The 18019-nt window shown below is 40.2% G+C and overlaps 1 protein-coding gene across 2 annotated transcripts in view; it reads left to right on the forward strand.

Annotated features, from left to right (window-relative positions):
- LOC115219284 (fibronectin type 3 and ankyrin repeat domains protein 1-like) overlaps window positions 1-10549 on the forward strand; it is a 45511-nt gene extending 34962 nt beyond the window's left edge. Inside the window, exon 11 of one of the 2 annotated variants that reach the window (XM_036508735.1) lies at window positions 10132-10549. The gene's annotated coding sequence lies outside the window, so the exon portion shown is untranslated. Of the gene's footprint in view, window positions 1-5948; window positions 5987-10131 lie in introns of those variants that run through there. The other variant, XM_036508736.1, reaches the window with a different exon arrangement.
- The last annotated feature ends 7470 nt before the right edge of the window (window positions 10550-18019 follow it).

Here is an 18019-nt window from a genome sequence, read left to right on the forward strand (position 1 = left end):
ATTATCATTATTGTTTTTACGTATTTTGTATTCTTATTCGTGTAACATCATCCTTGTTTTGTATACATTCGAGGCTTTCTTCCAAGGAATCAAATCGCTTGGCTTAGATTTTCCTTTGGGGCTGGCCAGGTCGGAGCAATCTCAAGATTAATCAGCCGAAATTGCGAGGATGATCCGGTTCTTGACTGAAGATCGAAGGCTTCGAATGTCCTGTCCGTGTTTTTTGTATCGTCTTCTAAATGTTTTACATTTATCTTTTAGACTCAAACATCAATATATATATATATATATATATAATATATATATATATATAGATATATATATATATTATATATATATATTATATATATTATATATATATATATAATATATATATATATATAGATATATATATATATTATATATATATATAATATGCATAACCATTTTAGACTCAAACATAAAGCCAATTGTATGTCCTTATCTAGCAAGATTTGGGAACTGAAGGAAAGCAGGATCGAATTTAGCCTTAAATGGGATATAATATGCAAAGCACAGCCTTATAGAGATAGTCGATACAGGTGTGAACTGTGATTTATGGAAACATATGAAATTTTTAAGTATAGGGACAAGTACAACCTGATTGATAATAGATTAGACCTAAGGGTATCATGTATGCATAGCATCACTCGTACATTTAAGTATTTTCAAAATTAGCAATTATAGGTGCCATCCTTGAACTTTGATGGTAGAAATTCATTTTTTGGTGTCATATCCATTGTAAACTTACCCTCTAGTTTTATATATAATAAAATCATGGGATATTGAGTTATATGGTGAATTGAATTGCATTGCATATATTAGGGTAGAGGTAGCCTCCTCTTATTTATCATAGACCTCCAGGCAATAACGGACGAATTCAAGACAGGATGCCCCTGGGAGCTCCTCTTTGCCGATGACCTTGCTCTAATTGCTGAGTCACTATCAGAATTAGAGGAGAAGTTTCAAGTATGGAAACAAGGATTAGAATTGAAGGGCCTTAGAGTAAACCTAGCTAAAACCAAAGTCCTAATAAGTAGGAAGGCAGGCAAACCATAAATCCCTTCAGGTAGATGGCCCTGCTCGATCTGTAGAAAAGGCATAGGTAGAAACTCTATACCCAGTGTCAGCTATGGACACATAAGAGGTGCAGCAATATCAAAGAAGGCTAACTGGGAGGATAGTTTTTGTATGTGGCAGATGCTTGGGAGCAATAAATAACACTGAAAATGTGCAGAGAACAACTTCCGCCACATTCCAGGGAAAAAAACTAGAAGTAGTTGATAGTGTTATGGGGCTCAATTCAGGGACAGTGCTTGCGACCGAATTTTGTGAATAAATCCTTTGTCCTGTCAGATTCAGGTGGATTGATGAGTTCTGGGGAGACCTTCGACCCTTTTCAGGTAAAAGAAAGTTCAAGGAAACACCCCTTAAAAAGCAGGAGATATGAATCTGTTGGACAGTTGAGGACAGAGCGAGTTAGTAACAGGTTGTTTCTGCTGTGACAGTGAACGTGAAAGAGGAAGACAGGCAGAGAAGATTAAAGAACTGAGAGAGATTGCGGCGAGAGGGCATGGCGATTACGGTAGTAGTTTTCTGAAATTGTTGCAGACAGGAAAGAACGTTCAGTAAAGTTTTGTTTGTGTTTTGGTTGTTGTATTTTGATGTGCTGAACTAAAAAGAGAATTGATGTGAAAAAAGAAGGAAAGAGGAAAAAGAAAGAACAGTGCTAAAGGGAAAAAGAAATTAGATTATAAAGAACATTGTGAATTGTGTTACAGAGTTGTTGATGCGTGTTGAAAAAGAAAGAGAAAGACTTTAATGTGATTTGAACATTGAACTGTATCGTTAATGTGAACATTATTTGTTTTGATTCGACGTGAACTGTTTAATTGCTTTGATTTGTTGTTTTCTTGTTTTCTTGCATTTTCTTTGATTTCTTTGATGTTGTAATAATTGTATAAACTGTTGTTAAATGTAAGCCAAATTGCCTTCCGCCGTGTCTCTCTGTATCTCTTCCTCCGGTTGTTGTTGTTGTTATTTCTGGTCGCCGGCTGCCAAGTTCGCTGTCGCCTTTCCCCCACCAAATTCTCTCTCTCCCTGGGTCTGTGGCGAGTTCGCCAATCGATAAGGCCGGTAAATTGTCGTCGCTCGACTTGGTAGGGTCCCAGGTTTTCCGAAGAGTTTGAACGACGGCAGGTGGTTAGTAACAATAGCTTCCATTACCTAGGTGACCAAGTCAGTAGCAGGGGAGGGTGCACTGAAAGTGTAGCTGCTAGAATAAGAATAGCCTGGGCTAAGTTGAGAGAGCTCTTACCTCTGCTGGTAACAAAGGACCTCGCGCTCATAGTAAAAGGTAGACTGTACAACACATGTGTATGAACAGCCATGCTACATGGCAGTGAAACATGGGCCGTGACTGCTGAGGACATGCGTTAGCTCACAAGGAATGAAGCCAGCATGCTCCGATGGATGTGTAATGTCAGTGTGCATACTCAACAGTGTTAGTGCCTTGAGTGAAAGATTGAACAGATGTGGTGTGCAAGAGAGACGACTGCGCTGGCATAGTCATGTGGCGAGAATGGATGTGGATAGCCCTGTGAAAAAGTGCCACACACTAGCAGTTGAGGAAACTTGTGGAAGAGGTAGACCCAAGAAGACCTGGGATGAGGTGGTGAAGCGTGACCTTCGAACATTGGGCCTCACTGAGGCAATGACTAGTGACCAGGACCTCTGGAAATATGCTGTGCTTGAGAAGACTCAGCAAGCGCAAGTGAGACCATAACCTTGTGGCCTATGCCAGGGGTGTAACCAGCCCACTTATGCATACCTTTCCTTCATTGGACACTAAACTCTACTTGCGAAGACCTGTTGAGGCAAGTGAAATCAAAATCGAAATCAAATTCGATGACTGGCTAGTGGAGCGCTAAGAGCACCATAAGAGTGAGATCGTTGCCAGAGCAACAAGCTGGCCTCCATGCCAATGGCACATTAAAAACACCATTCAAGCGTGATCGTTACCTGCGTCACCTTACTAGCACTTGTGCTGGTAGCACGTGAAAAAAAAAACATTCAAGCGAGGTTGTTGCCAGTACCACTGGACTGGCTCCTGTGCAGGTGGCACATAAAAAGCACCATTTGAGCATGGACATTGCCAGTACTGCCTGACTAGCCCTCACGCCGGTGGCATGTAAAAGCACCCACTACACTCTCGAAGTGGTTGGCGTTAGGAAGGGCACCCAGCTGTAGAAACTCTGCCAGATCAGATTAGAGTCTGGTGCAGCCATCTGGTTCGCCAGACCTCAGTCAAATCGTCCAACCCATGCTAGCATGGAAAGCAGATGTTAAACAATGATGATGATGTTATGGTATGTGGTGTGCTATATGTAATTACTATTCAACGAAAACTCCTGCCTAGCTAGTCTGACTTCATCATATTTTTTGTGATTAAACTATTTGTTCCTTTCTATGATCGTATTATGTATATTTGTAATGGCTTTTATGTAAGTAAGTCTCCTCATTATTTACTCCCTAGAAACTATAAAATCATACATATAACAGTACCTGTAACATTGCAACTTATAAAATTTCTTTGGTCTGAATATCTCTAACTGCCCTCACTAAGCCCATACCTACTACCTTCTCTTTTCAGGTTACCTTTATCTCTTTCCTACCTCAAATTTTAATACCTTGTCTCTTTAAATGTAGGTTATATATATTTCTTATAATTTTCTATATATTCTTATTATTTTGTTTTCTCATTTTGATATCCTTACCTTAAATAGAGATTTTCAGCTATTTAGGTCTATGCAAGATGGTTATACTATATTCATATAGATGTATAAATATTTGTATATATGTATATATGCATATATGTGCATAACCTATTAACCTCTTATCCCTTATAAATTGTTATCTTTCTTGTTTGTAAATAGATACTTTTTAGTTGAAGTATATGTGAGATGGTTATACTTTATCCATATAAACGTATAAATATTTGTGTATGTGTACATGTGTGCACATAGATAAATATGTGTGTGTATCTGTACACATCATTATTTTTTCTGAGTCTTGGCTTATAGTTAATACATAGATACGAGGGATGTTCAATAAGTAATGCCTCTGACCCACTTGCAGTTGTTTGATCTAGCTGAAATTTTGCATGTACAATCATTTATATCTCTATAGAGTAAGTGGCAAATTACAGCTCTGAATTAATTGCGGTTTCTGATTTACAGGTGTTTGAACCGAATCAAGTGTGAAATGGAGCCTGTTGAGTGTCGAGCAGTGATCCAGTTTTTGTATTTGAAAGGATGCACACCACGGGAGACTTTTGATGAAATGAAAGTAACTTATGGTGATGATGCCCCATCATATGACCTTGTAAAACGCTGGCATCGTGAATTCAAACATGGTCGGAACTCTGTGGAAACAGCTCCCAGATCTGGTCGCCCCTTCTGCCATTGATGAGGCATCTGTCCGTCAAGTTGAGGCTGCCATTTTGGAAGATCGATGCATAATTATTCGCCAAATAGCCCATGAGGTCAAGATTAGTACCGGGTCTGTGGAAACTATCATTCATGACCATTTGCATATGCAAAAGGTGTCTGCCAGATGGATTCCCAAGTTGCTCATGCCTTTCCAGAAGCAAGAACGCGTCGAGTGCTCAAGGGTGAATTTGGAGATGTGCCAAGAAGATGAGTCAAAATTTTTCAAAAGACTGATTACACAGGATGAAACCTGGGTCCATCACGATGATCCAGAGACCAAAGCCCAGTCAATGCAGTGGAAGCACCGTGACTCACCCCCTCCAAAGAAGGCAAGGGTGCAGCCCTCCGCTGGCAAGGTCATGCTCACAGTCTTCTGGGACCAGGACGGAGTAGTGATGACAGATTTCCTGGCAAAGGGTACCACAATTGCAGGAGCCTATTATGCTTCACTTTTGAGGAAATTAAGAGAAGCTATCAAAATCAAGAGGCGGGGCAAGATCAGCAAAGGCATCCTCCTCCTGCAGGACAACGCTCCGGTCCACAACTCGCTTGTCGCCAGATCAGGAGCACAGGCGTATGGCTATGAACTCCTCCCCATCCCCCCTACTTTCCTGACCTTGCACCCTCTGATTTTCACCTCTTCCCAATCATGAAGTTGTTTTTGAAAGGAAAGCGTTTCCCAGATGATGCAGCCTTGATTTCTGAAGTCACGTTGAGGCTGGAGGACCAAGCTGTGTTCTTCTACAAAAACGGTCTCCAGAGCCGCATCAAACGATGGGAGAAATGCGTAACTCTGGGTGGTTCCTATGTAGAAAAAGACTAATAACTGTGCCAAGTTTCATTGCTCTACTGCTATATGAAGTGGGTCAGGGGCATTACTTATTGAACGCCCCTCGTAGCATGTTTATCTTTCCAGTATTCCATAAGTAAATGCCCTGAGCAGTCTTTATAGAAACCACCTAATAAGTAAATAATTAATTAAGTACATGAATGAATATTAAACTGATTCTATGTAATCTTTCCTTTTTAATGTTGAAAATTGATATATACACACATTTTGCCTATTTTGGTTATGATATCACTTTTGATAATCTTAAATTTTATCTCTGTACAACATAACAATATTGTTTATAAACAATCACCCATAGTACCACATAATAAAATTTTCTCTGCATTAATATCATAGGTTTTATTAGCGTCCTGCCCCTTTAACTGGTAATTAACATCTTCCCCTACCCAGCCTCCTTTATAAATAGTTACTTTATACCCAATTTACTACTCCTAATATCTTGACAATATTTATGACCTATCAACTCACTCTTGCCTTTCATTCCAAACAGACAGAGGTCTAGTCTTCTTCCATCTTCTTGCTCTGTTAAAGTATTTGAGAAAAATTATATTAATGTGTCCAACTGATTAAAATTCTATTTATTTGTGCAGCTGATGATAGCCCTGCATTTAAAATGATGTAATGATTGCATTGTTCAATTAAATGGAGCCACTTAAAATGGTCATACTGTATCACTTCTCAATATCCTGTTGCTTATTTTGATTGTATATATATATATATATAGGGAGAATTCACAAAAAAACAAAAGATGAAGACAAGTAGTGTAGACAACAAACAGATATATTAGTTTAACGCTCAGGAAATGAAAAAGTCTTTAACGTTTTGAGCCTACGCTATTCCACAGAAAGAAACAAGGAGAGAAAATAAAGAATGTGTAGTGGCTAGTGATCTCTCATGGCAAATGCCAGACAGAGGGGTCACACAGGAGAGCTAGGAAGAAGGGGAAATAATAAAGTAGTGGTGACCCCAAAATGAAGGTGTGTGTGCATGTGTATAAGAGTATGTATGTGTGTGTGGAAGAGGGCTAGTGACCTTGACATGTGTGTATGTGTAGTGCTAGTGTGTGTGGTGGTGGTGTTGTGTGGTATGGTGGTTATGGTGTAGTGTGTGATGGTGTTGGGAGGTAGGGAAAGCAAGGGTGAGGAGAGAGGTGGGTATGTCGGTAGGCTGAGGGTGGGGTATGTGCAAGTGGGTGTAAAGGATGGGGTGGGGTGGGGTTACGAGGGAGGGGTGAGAATGAAGGGGGAAGGGAGAAGGTGGGTAAGAGAAGAGAGAAGGAGAGTAGGAGTGAAGAGAAGAAATAGGAGTCAGAGCAAGAGAGGAGAGGTGGGTGGGAGGAAGTACGTGTGAGGCGGAAAGAGGAGAGGGGAGGAGGTTAGATGAAGAGTGGAGGAGAGTTGAGCCCATGTGGCACAAAGGAGCGAAGAGAGAAGATTAATCCCTGTTCACAGCGCAAACAGGAGTCCGGATACAAGGACAATCTGAACACAGACAGGTATTGCAAGGAGTGACCGGTAGAGTGGTAATATTGCGAGATCGGGTGTCATTGCCGAGTCGGATGTCTCAAAGCTGTTCCGCGAACCAGTCATCCAAGCAGTGTCCTGTTTGCCTGATGTATAGAGACGGGCAGAGAGAGAGAGAGCAGGAGATGCAGTAGATGACATTGGTAGAAGTGCCGGTGAAGGAGTTGGTGATGTGATATGGTCGATGATGGGTGCTAGTGAGGAGGGTGGTGTTGGAGAGGTAAGGGCAAGTGCGGCAGGAGCAGGGGAAGAAGCTGGGTTGGGAGGTTGGGTTAGGGAAGAAGCTGTAGACCAAGAGGTCTCATAGGTTGTGGGCTTGTTTGAAGGAGGGGAGCGGTCGGTTAGGGAATATGTGCAAAGAGGAGGGGTCAGACTGGAGTCGTCGGAAGGCTTGGAGAATGGTGCATTGGAGAGGTAGGGTGGTGGGGTGGTATTCATATATATATATATATATATATACATGAGTTGAATTGAATTGAACCAGTTTCAGTGCATGAGCTGTGGCCATGCTGGGGCACTGCCATATGGTTTTGGTATATAACTTTTACGTCACTAATTCATTTTGGAACTTGACATTTGGTACATAAGGGAGTTTGATGCCACTGCCCTCATTTGCACTTCCTGCTGTGAAGTTGGTTCATCTGGGACTCTTGAAAGTATGAGATCTAGTTTCGTTTTGAAGATACCTGGTTTCACTCCATGCAGGTATCTCAAGTCCTTCAGGAGGATATTGAAGAGCTGTTGCAGTATCTTGTCCTATATCTTGATGGCAAAGTTGGAATCTTTGGCACTATGCAGTGGTGCCTTGTTCTAGCATTAGTGTAACTCACAATGCCAAAGTTTGGAACAAGTCCCTCCAGGATCTTCCAGATGCATATTACAGTATATCTTTCCCACCTGCACTCCATGGAATAGAGTCTCAATTTCTTGAGTCTTTCCCAGTGGCTTATATGCTGCATAGAGGCCAGCTTCTTCGTGTATCTTTGTTGGATTGCCTCAAGTTCTGCAATTAATTTTACACTGGCTGGTGACCATAGCTGGGAGCAATAGTCAAAGTGGGTTAGGATAAATGCCCTCCAGAAGATTTAAAAGTTCTAAGAATCCAGTCAGCTGTTTGCATTTCATTGCCATCTTAGCAACATGTACATAGAAGGATGCATCATTACTCATGTAAAGTCTCACACTGACTGTGTCTCTGGAATTGCAATCCTTCCAGGTCCAGTGTATTTTATTGGTATTGCATTTAGTTTTGCATGCTGATAGCATAGGGCTTGAAACTTTTCAGCATTAAACTGCATGTTATTCTTCTTAGCCCACTTGTGTGTTTCATCTAACTCACATTGCAGGTGCACAGCATCTTCATGATTTTAGATAGATTGCTGGGAATCCATCAGAGCCAGTAACTGAGTTTGGGTTCATCTCATTTATAACCCTTAATTACATCGTCTGCTATGATATATATATATATATATATATATATATATATTAATATTTTGTATGCATCCTTCAAAGAAAAATGTTAAACTTAGTTCTATAAGCTCATAATGACCTTAAAGAAGTTCTGCCCCATATAGTTAAAAATAGTACCTTTCTTAGCATTTAATCAAATGCTTAGAATTGCATATCAACTAGGGGCTAGAACTGAAACATATATGTAGATTTTTTTCACAGCTCCCATTTTCGTTTTTTCACACTTTCCATTTTTTTTAGCTCTACAACTTATAATTTATTTGTATTGCTGTTTTTAAAAAATTTCAACATCTTTATATCATACAAATAAATTATTCATACATCCATTTTCTCTCTTTCAGTATGTGTGTGTGTGTATATATATATATATTGTCATTTAACATCCGTTTTCCATGCTGGCATGGGTTGGATGGTTTGACTGAGGACTGGTGAGCCAGAAGGCTGCACCAGGCTCAATCTGATCTGGCAAAGTTTCTACAGCTGGATGCCCTTCCTAATGCCAACCATCCAAGAGTGCAATGAGTGCTTTTACATGCCATCAGCACGAGGGTCAATTAGGTGGTTCTGGCAATGACCACACTCAAAAGGTGTATTTTACGTGCTACCTGCACGGGAGCCAGTCTGGCAGCACTGGTAATGACCACACTTGAATCTTGTTTTTCACATGCCACTGGGACTTGTACCGATAAGGCGATGCTGGCAACAATCACACTCGAATGGTGCTTGTTATGTGCCACCGACATGTGAGCCAATCCGTGGCCCTGGCAATGATCACGCTCAGATGTGCTTTTAACATTCATGAGTGCCAATCAGGCAGTACTGTCATCAGCCATGTCAGTGATTTTGATTTGATTTCACTTGCCTCAATAGGTCTTCGCAAGCAAAGTTTATTGTCAAACGAATGAGGGGTTTTCATAAGTGGGCTGGTTACATCCACTGGCATAGGCCACATGCTATGATCTCACTTGGCTTATCAGGTCTCTCAAGCACAGCATATCTCCATATATATATATATATATATCATCATCATTTCACATCTATCTTCCATGCATGTACGCATATATACGTATATGATGATAATGATATACATATAATCTTTGAATTACAAGATTATATAATGTTTCTATAGCTGTTATGTATTTGTGATACCAATTTGATGAAATGTCTGTATGTGTTGAAATAATAAATATCATATGTTTCTGTATTATTATGTATATATATATATATATATATATATATATATATATATATATACACACACACACACACACATACATATATCATCATCATCATCATCTTTTAACATCCAGCTTCCATGCTGGCATGGTGCAAAGCAAGGTGGAAAAAATAGTACTTGAAAACATATGGTAGAATAAAAATATTGTTCGATTAAAAACCCAAAACTCTTCACAAACTATTACTCAGAGTCTCCTGTAACCATTTATCAGACATTTTAAATAATAAAAATTTCTTTATTAGTCTGTATTATCACACAACTGTCTGCTAAAGAGTTACATGAAACTCTGAGTAACAGTTTTTTTCAGCTCTAATAAAATAACATACATACGTATGTACAGACAGATAGATTTATATTCTTAATTTGAGTATATTAGTATGTTGATGCTCATAAACATACGACTGCATATGAACAATTACTTTGGGAATATAAGTGATTGAAATATTTTTGGCATGGTTGATATATATATATATATATGTGTGTGTGGTGTTATGATATATATATTTTTGTTTACTCATAAACATCTTTATTCTAATTTATCAGAATTGTGATAACAAGCTGGAAGTGGAGTTGGAGTGGCCTTTCCATATCTTTCTTTATTTCTGTGTCTTTATATCTTACAATTCAATGTGCACATGCAATGGACAGAATCACCTTTTGCCTGCTTTGTCTCTCTTAAATAATCTACTGGACATTGGTGAGAGTGTTACATCTCTGTAATTAGACCTGTGCTTCTGAAACATATGACTTCAGTGTCACTGAATCTTGTATACTTTTCTATCCTCAAAAACTCAAAGTTGAACAGAAGTAGACAACTTTCTTGGGACAACTTGACCTGTAATATAATTCTATCCTGTAAAATTCTTACAAAACCAATTGAAACAATTTTAACATATTCCAATAGTATTGTTGGAAATAAAGTTATTTTTCTTCACTAATAAACTACCATACTCCTCTGGAACTTACTATTATTTCTGTTTTGTCAATATTTTACAGATTTCTTTCTTCTTGTCTTCCTTCTTTTTCAGTTTTTATTTCAAATTCTCCTTCTGTGCTTCATTCTTTTAGTGGATGTGAGTGGGATTGATATAAGACTGTGTTGCACTTACACTTTCTTTACTGCCTTATACATAGACACATATACTCTCACTCTCTCTCTAATCTATCTATCTATCTATCTATCTATCTATCTATCTATCTATCTATCTATCTATCTATCTATCTATCTATCTATCACACACACACAATAAAATTATAGCCATCACTTACAAGCAGTATGACTTAGGAGCATGTATCATACCTTTACTAATTGTTTTAAGTGCCTATGCAATTATGAGCAACCATAAAAATCTCTCAGCTTTCCCTCCCTTGATCTGGCTGAACATCCAGGATGTAACAGCATGAAGGAGAGAGGGCTGCACCCCTAATCTGCTGGTACTCGTTTTCAGCAGAGTAAACTGGAGATACTTGAAATGAAGCACTTTTCTCAAGAACACAACACACAACTAGTTCCAGGAACTGAACTCACAAATTTGTGATCATGAACCCAGTACCCAAACCAAGTTAGAATACTGGGCTAAGCAAATAATTTTTTATTCTGATGTTTGTGTGTGTGAAGGTATGTGGCCTAATTATTAAGATGTTTGGCTCACAATCATAGTGTTTTCATTAATAAACTGTGGCATTCAATTGGGACTTACTACTCAGTTGGCTCTACAAAAGCAAACGAGTTTTTCTGTTTGTCAGTGCCTGAGCTTAAACCATCTCATCTGAAATAAGTATGCAAATCTCAAAATTTCACTTTTATTCTCTGATCAAGAATGCAGTATTGAATCATATAAGATATCCCTTTAACATTTTTTAGTTGTTGTTGTTGTTTTGAAGCATCTATGGAAAATGTCACAAAGTTTGCCTCAGTCAGACCTTTAACAAACTCATATTAGAGTGACTTTTTAGTTATAGAATGGCAACATAGCACATTGTGAAAATAACCATTATATCCAACACAACTTGAGTGGCCCTCATTTGGCACTTTACAGCATTGTATTGTACATCATGATTTTCAAAGACGATCTTATACAGAATGGGACAATACAGGACAAACAAAAGACAAAAAATGTTATATGAGTTCGAATGAGTTACATGTTAAAAATTTACTTAAAAAATATTTTATATAACGATTAAATTTTCCTTTATATAGAACTTTTTTAAAAAATAAAACGAAAACAAAGAAAGAAAAACGAACAAAAAGATTAAGAGATCGAACCCGGCAGCCTATAAAGCCCAGCAACGATCTTTTCCTTTCATCACTCATCACATCCTTCCATCGTTTCTCGTATTCTCTCGGTGGCAGGGTCTTCCTCTCCAACCCCATCTTGCTCTTCAGATGGTATCTGAAGTAAGACAGCAAACTGGGGCCAGAGATGAAGGACCCTTTCACCGAACCTTCCATTCTCGTTCTCCAAACACACTCTTTCAGTACTACAACCGTACAATAAAAACATATCATCTTTATTATAGATTCAGCTGACAGTTGTACTCGTCCTAGATGTGACAGCACGTGTTCGACGTAACTTATCAAGCTAGATAGCTCACGATATTGTACAATAGCATGCTGGACAGTTTCCTTGTCCACCCCGCATCTTGGACACGTTGGTGACACTGATACTCCATGTCTGGATAACTTATCTCGATCAGGTAAAGCGTTCCTATAACACTGCCATGTCCGGGATTTTTGGAAGTTATCCAAATATCCTGGCCTGAAAGTTTTTTTAAACAGGTTGGCGAGTTGGTTCTCATCGAACCCCAGAGCCCCTCCTAGGATGTCATCGTTTTTTCCTCTACCAGCCCTCTATAGAACACCGAGGTGGTATTCCTGCTGCTGGCTTTGTGCCTGCCTTGTGGATCAGCCAGAGTGCCTGATGGCACTCCTTCTGTCATGAAGTCAGGTTTCATCTTTTAATGAGACCGGGTTTAAATCTCTCCAAGGAGGCCGGTCGCAGCAGAAACTTCTCTGCCAGTGGACTCCACACCCTATCACCCTCCAGGTGGCACTAGAGATGTCTCAGCCTCAACGAATGTCTGCGCATCTTCAGCCAAGGCATCCCCAATCCACCCTTTAACAGTTCCTGGCAGCAAATGGAGCGCTTCACAAATGGCTTTCCTCCCTTCCACAAAAAGCGGAAGAGGATTCGTTCCAACTTGTTTAGCCACAAATCGGGGCAAGGCACCACGGACAGGCGGTAGGTGATTACAGATGCTATAAACACCTGCACCACCTCCGCTCTGCCCTTCAAGGACTATGGCCTCCACCTTGTTCACTACCTCACTCCAATTCTTCTCCGCCTGGGAGCCCGGACCAAACCAAACCAAACTCCGAGCAACTTAACAGGACCATCTATCTAGTGTCTGACGACACTGGACGATTTTGGCTTGTTCCTCCAGGTGCCGAGGCGCAAACCAATGGACTTGTCCTTGTTAACTTTTGCCCCTGCCACTGCTTTGTATCTTTAGAGAGCACCTTCTCTATGAGATAGTTGTGCTTCATTAGACACAATGAGTGACGTCATCCGCAGAGGCAGAAACAGACCTACCGCATCCGATTTCATTTGGGTTGCCTCATAACTTCTCCAACCTCCATAGTAATGGCTCAAGAGCCAAAACGAACAGAAGCGGAGACAAGGGACACCCATGACGAACAGAACGCTTGATCGAAAACGGCTCTGTTAGGTAGCTGTTTATCTGGACTGTGGATTTGATGCCGCTGTACATAGCGGAGATCCACCCGCGAAAGCCAGGGCCCAGCCCAGCCGCTTCAAGGACCGCCCCCAGGTACCGATAGTCTACCCTATTGAATGCTTTACTTTGGTCTAAATGGACCAATGCCCCTCCTTTGCCGGCTAATTTCCCAACCCTATCTAAGGTGTAGCATAGAAGGTGGAGATTATCCTGAATCGACCTGCCTGGGATTGCACATGTCTGTGCCTTCTCGACAAGTTTCTTCACGACAACCGTCAACCTTTTGGCTAGCACCTTGGCCAAAATCTTTAACTCTACATTAAGTAGAGTTATGGGCCTATAATTACTGATACCATCCCCCTTGCTCGGGTCTTTCTGGACCTGTGTCACAACTTCCCGGCTCACAGCACTGGGAATCCTCCCGTTCTGTTGCCAGTTTGCATAGACACCCGCCAGTATCTCCGCGAACAAGTTCGGCATACAACGATAAAACTCATAGGGCAGACCATCCATTCCCGGCGCTCTTGGCCAACACCTCTCTTACCTCCTTGGGAGTGATCGGTCTTTCACAGCATTCAGCCTCACGTGTTGAAAGTCGCGGTCCACTGGCTAGGAAGTCCCTTAAGGGCTCCCCATGCTCAAGCGGACCACTCGCCCCAAACAACTGAGCAAAATGCTGGTGAAAGACTCTGAATCTCCTCCTGTCCATAGATCTTGCGTCCCCGTTTGTCCGTTAAAGACTTTATAGAGGACTTTTTACCTCTCTGACTCTCCACACGACGTGCCCATCCAGCAACATTAATACCTTTTTGCTTCCCTGTGCGTAGCTTGGCTCTGACTCTGCAGCCTTCATGCTTGGCGTTGAGGTAGCAGTACAAGACCGTTCTCGCTGCCAACACTCTAGATGCAGAGCCAGATTCCATTGCCTCGTCTAAGTTCTTCACTAAATCACCCTCTATTCTAGTCCTATCTAAACTTAGCTGCTTGCTAAATCTAATGGACTCTGAACAAATGGCTCTTTTGAGGGCGTTCCACCATCTATTGTTAATTATGGTGCCACATAATGCCCTCTGAACTAACTCCTTAATCCGGGTACGGAAAGCTTCACAAGTCAAAATAGACTTGTTCATTTTCCAGTACCCAGGTCTATGTCTATGACATTTATCTACATGTACCTCACACGTCACAAGTTTGTGATCCGTGTAAGGCACAATACAAAATCGTGGACAACTAACACTATTCTTATCTCCTTCCTTAATAAATACCCTATCTAGGTACGATCTGTGTGAGCCATCGTTGTTACTCCACGTCCACTGTGGAATGTTCGGCTCATCCAGTCGGTAACGGTCTACTAGATTATAGCTCTCTAGTAGACCCTTGAGGCAAGAATTCCCTTTTCTATCAGTTGAGCCCACACTATCGACCCACGCTTCGAGGATTGTGTTGAAGTCCCCTAACAGAACTAACGTTTTAGACATCACTAGAAAGTGCTCAAGGTTCCAGTAAAAACCAGACTGCCTACACTTCCCATGACAGATACCAACCTGAAGGACTGTTTACTCACATGAGTCACATCTAGTACAACCAGCCTGCCTTCTTGGTCCAGAAGGACAGTACTTATCTGTAAATCCAAGTTCTTCCTGATAAGGACTGCCACGCCTGCACCTACTCCTCGGCTAGGAGAAATAAATTTCTCGTAACCATCCAGAAGAGGCGAGAACGCTTGAGGTCCATTCATCTTGGACTCGGTTACAATAACAACATCTATTCTATGTGTCATGAGGTCGTTCAGAAAACAAGCTTGTTTCCATCTCAACCCCATTCCACGTACATTCAAACAACCTAACTTAATCATTGAAGAAAAGAAAATGATTTACTTACTTTTAAAAATTTTATATGGCTATTAGCCCTGATTAAATGAATTACTTTTTCGTTTTTATCATTGAACGATATTATTTTGTCTGTTTTTTAACACAGTGGGGTGGGGGTTGTTAAAAAGCTGACCTACAAATGTAGTGTTAGCTGGGAGGGATTGGGGAATTTTTTGCTGTTGTTCTTGCATGTTTGCGGTTTTTCTTTTTGTTTGGGGAGGGGAGTCCGGGGTGCTTTCTTTTTTACACTTGTATGTCACAGTTGTAAATTCCATTTGGTCGCTTTCCTTTTGTTTTTTCTTTTCTTCTTCTTCTTTCTGTTCTTCATTATGTTTTTCATTTTGTTTTTTTTCCTCTTTTTGTTTTTCATTTTGCTTTTTTTTGTCATTGTCATTTTCTTTTGTTATATTACCGCACTTCTGTCTCACTGCATTTTGGGGAGGGACTTCAACTGTTGTTTTTTTTTCTGAAACCTCTGGGCTTACATCCCTCTACCGACACATGAATTGTATGTCCCTCCCCTACGGAGATCCTATCAGGCAAACTTTCGAGGGTTTGGTTGTCCCCTTGGACAGCCATCTCTAAACTCTGGCCCCTCCAGTTCGTAGCCTCCTTCATTCTCATGTTTAGTATAGCTAACTTTGCCTCCATGTCGTATTCGGCTGCCGTTGCTGCCCACATTACATCATACCCGGCTGGTATGTCTTCTACTGATATTTTTGCTGTTCGCCGGCCTAAGTATGTCGGTAGCAACATAATTTCCTCATTTTTCAAGGTCTGGGTGGTGATCTCTTTTGCTACGTTAGCCGACTCGAAATGTGCTTCCACTGTAGCACTTCGTTAAAGACTTTGTATACAACCGTTCTTTCACGAATTGCCTACACCATTTCCGGTGGTGGTACTAACTTTGTTTCCTCTCCATTTTTTCACTATCAAATTCCTGAACTTGAAGAGCTTGTCCATCGCTACTTCCAGTTCAATTACATTGCCTCCTATGGCTGCCGAAAAACTTGGTTTATCCTTTTCATTTCCTTTATTGCTGTTGTTGTTGCTTGTTCCCATCTCGGGAAAATCTTTTCTCGATGCAAGGTCGCACTCCATGGTAATCCAAAAAAGCACCTTGTCACAAATGACAAGAAATAATTTTTACAAATGCAGAAATTTTCGGCCCCGTAGGGCAAAAATTACTGTATGTCTCAAGACAACAGTTCAAATGACACAAATAACACAAACAGAGACGAACTCACGATAACAAATAAGCAGCAATTGAAATATATGCAAAATGAAAATAAAGCAACCGTGCCAGGTTACTTGATATAGGAATTCTTGCAGGTAGTTCTGGACTGTTAACCTTAGTGAAGTAGTCACAAACAGAGAAATTGGGCGAATATTGTGTACGTATCGTTGAAATCGACCGTAGTGATGGCAACGGTTAATATGATGGTGACAGAGGAGAACGGTCCTAAGTTGCTGCATGTTAGCTGTTGCTGGAACTGGAACTGGTTGAGTCGCTCTGTGGTCAGAGGTTAGTCCTTAGAGTGACTAGAACCTAAGACGAAAAATAGTGATTTGCTGGCACCTTTTATAACCTGCTAGAGGCTCCAGAAGAAAATCCAAAAGACTGTGTCACGTGGTCTTATTGGAAGGTTCTGATTGGTTTGTTCACACGTTGCGCGAAATAAGTCAAGAGAAAGACTATGCCAATGCCAACCAATCAGAGCAGTGGACACAGCAGGGTCCAAATAGCGGCCAAAAGTTAACTTATCTGCTATGACATTATTTCTAATATATCTCTCAGTGAGGATATCACTGAGCCATGCTACATACTCAAACTTTTAAGAATGAAGCTACTACACCTGATTCCAGTGTTTTGTTGCACAGAAGCAGACATACATACACTTTTTAAAGTTAGTTCAAATATCAGTATGACTGAGTTTTGAAAGTGATAATGCACCAGCTACCAGTGCATTACTGTATTTCCAAAAAATCATGGGAAATCCTTGTTCAGCGTGAATATCTTTAATTACTGGTTTTTTAAAGATTCATTCTTTGGTGCATAAAAACCGGGAAAATTTCTTCAAACATTTCAGAACTTTAAAGAAACTCATTATCCAGAATTAGAATTAGCAAGTAAACAACTATTGACTCATTCCTCAAGCCAATTCGTCCCAACCATTCTGCAGATGTTGATGATACTGTGGATATTGATGACACACCAACCGTTGATTTAATCTCTCTTCAGTCACCTGAGATTTGTATGAGTGTGAGACAAGGTACTAGTGTAGCATCATAGCTCTAACAATACAAAATGACAAGTTATACTCCCTGCCATCACCTCTATCACAAAATACTCATCTGTCGTTTACAATGGGTAACAATACTCTTTGATTTTTATACATTTAATGTTAAATAATTTTATAAAATATATTTTTTTAATTTAATATATCTGTACGGTATTTACAGTATTTCCTGTAATTTTGTTACTGTTTCTCATGTTAAAAACACACTGTATGGTTCCAATATTGTATATGTACACAATATTAACCTCTATCGTCGGTTTACTGGTACAGTCGCCTTAACTTCACATTCTTCTTTTCACCTTATAACGGGAAGTTCAGTTTATGTAGTGAAGCTGCAATGAGACTATTGCTTTGTTGACATATAGTGACCTCCCTTAGAAACCACAGGACAACTTGAATGACATGTACAGACCGACAAACGGACATACAAAGAGAAAATGCAAGATTAAAATAGAAGACAAATGTAATGTGTGATAGAGATGTGTGTGTATTTACATAGTTTATGTCTATGTAACATAACAC

Source organism: Octopus sinensis, linkage group LG14 (assembly GCF_006345805.1).
Source record: "Octopus sinensis linkage group LG14, ASM634580v1, whole genome shotgun sequence".
NCBI classification, from domain to species: domain Eukaryota; kingdom Metazoa; phylum Mollusca; class Cephalopoda; order Octopoda; family Octopodidae; genus Octopus; species Octopus sinensis.